This window comes from Octodon degus, unplaced genomic scaffold, assembly GCF_000260255.1.
Source record: "Octodon degus isolate 3935 unplaced genomic scaffold, OctDeg1.0 scaffold00162, whole genome shotgun sequence".
Classification (NCBI taxonomy): domain Eukaryota; kingdom Metazoa; phylum Chordata; class Mammalia; order Rodentia; family Octodontidae; genus Octodon; species Octodon degus.
In genome coordinates, this window is record NW_004524738.1 from 3,490,035 (window position 1) to 3,491,660 (window position 1,626).

A 1,626-nucleotide genomic window follows, 5' to 3' on the forward strand; every position below is an offset into this window, starting at 1 on the left:
CAGACTAGGTACCCCAGCTCAGCATGCCTGGGGGTGTGGCTGGTGCTGTATGCAGTACTGGGAATTAAACCCTGATCCCTGTGCTTGCCTAAGCAGGCACTTAGTCTACTGAGCTATCTGGCCAGTTCCTAAAAAACACTTCCAATGTTCACTTTTATACTAAATATGGAATAGACATTTGCTAAAATCATTAATTTTAAAAATATAGAATTCTATGACCAAGCAGGACAATAATTTTTAAATTATTATTAAGTTTACGCATACAATGTAGATATACACCATGATCACATTCATCATAGGGAATTTATACCTGTATATGACGTATCTTGATTTCTCTTTTTTCCCTCCCCTCCCTTCAACCCTTCTTCTCCTCCTTATTCACAAAGCTTTGTTTCCATTTTATTCTTTTCTCATGTTCTTTTTCCTTCTCTCCCCACCCCCAGTTTCCATTGCCTTTTGAACACTTTGTTACATTTCACAATATCTACTGTACATTTTGGTTCTTATTTTCAGTTTCTCACATGACAGAGACTATGATATTTACACATTTGTCTGATTTATTTCACTTAGCAGTATGGTCTCAAGTTGCATCCATAGAGCTGTCTCACGTTTATTTTTCTTTATGACTGAGTACTACTCCATTGTATAGAAAAACACATTTTTTTTATCCATTCATCAATTGCTGGACATTTGGTTTATCTCCAAGATTAGTTATTACAACCTGTGCTGCTCCAATGATGGGTGCAGATATATTGCTGTAGTATGATACTTTCAATTCTTTTCAGAAGATACTAAGGAAAGGCAATAGTTGGGTCAAATGGACCTGTAGCCCTAGTTTGTTGAGAAATTCCCAAACTGATTTCCACAGTGGTTGCCCCAGTCTACATTCCCCAAACTGTGGAGAAACGTTCCTTTTTTCCTGCATATCTCTGCTGGTATTTGCTTTTGGCTGATTTCTTGATAACAGACATTTTTTTCTGGAGTGAGATGGAATCTCAGCATTGATTTAATTTGCATCTCTTGAATGACCAGTGATGCTGAACACTTTCATGCATTTATTTACCATTTCTACCTCTCTATCTGAGAAGTGTGTATTCATCTCAGATGACTATTTTTGAACTAGGTCTTTGAATGAGGAGGGGTCTAATTTTTTCAATTCTTTATATGCTCTAGAAATTAGTCCTTTGAGGAACAACTGGAGAACATTTTTTTCTCACTCTGTGGGTGTCTTCTTACTCTGTTGGTGATCTCTTTTTCTGTGCAAGAGCCTTTTAATAAGATGAGATGCTGGTAGTTGACTCTTTGTAGTATTTTCTGTGCAGGTGGGGTCTTGCTCATGAAGTCTTTGCCTCCACCTGTCTTCAATAGTTCTACACATTTTTGTCTTCAACTAGATTTGGTGTTGCTGTTTTAATACTCAGATGTTCAATCCATTTTGATTTTAGTTTAGTGCATGGTGATAGGAATGGGTCTAATTTTAGTCATCAACGTGTACAAAGCCAGTTTTTCCAGTACCATTTATTGCAGAGGATCTCTTTCAGGGAGTGTGTGAGCCTTTTGTCAAAGATAAGGTTTAAAAGTGTGTTTACAGTTGTTTCCAAATCTTTTAATTTGTTCCATTGATCC

General features: G+C 36.9%; 1 protein-coding gene across 1 annotated transcript in view; it reads right to left on the minus strand.

The window, feature by feature from the left end:
- The window catches only part of Dnah6 (dynein axonemal heavy chain 6), a 296,200-nt gene that overhangs the window by 143,226 nt on the left and 151,348 nt on the right, over window positions 1–1,626 (minus strand). The window lies entirely within an intron of this gene.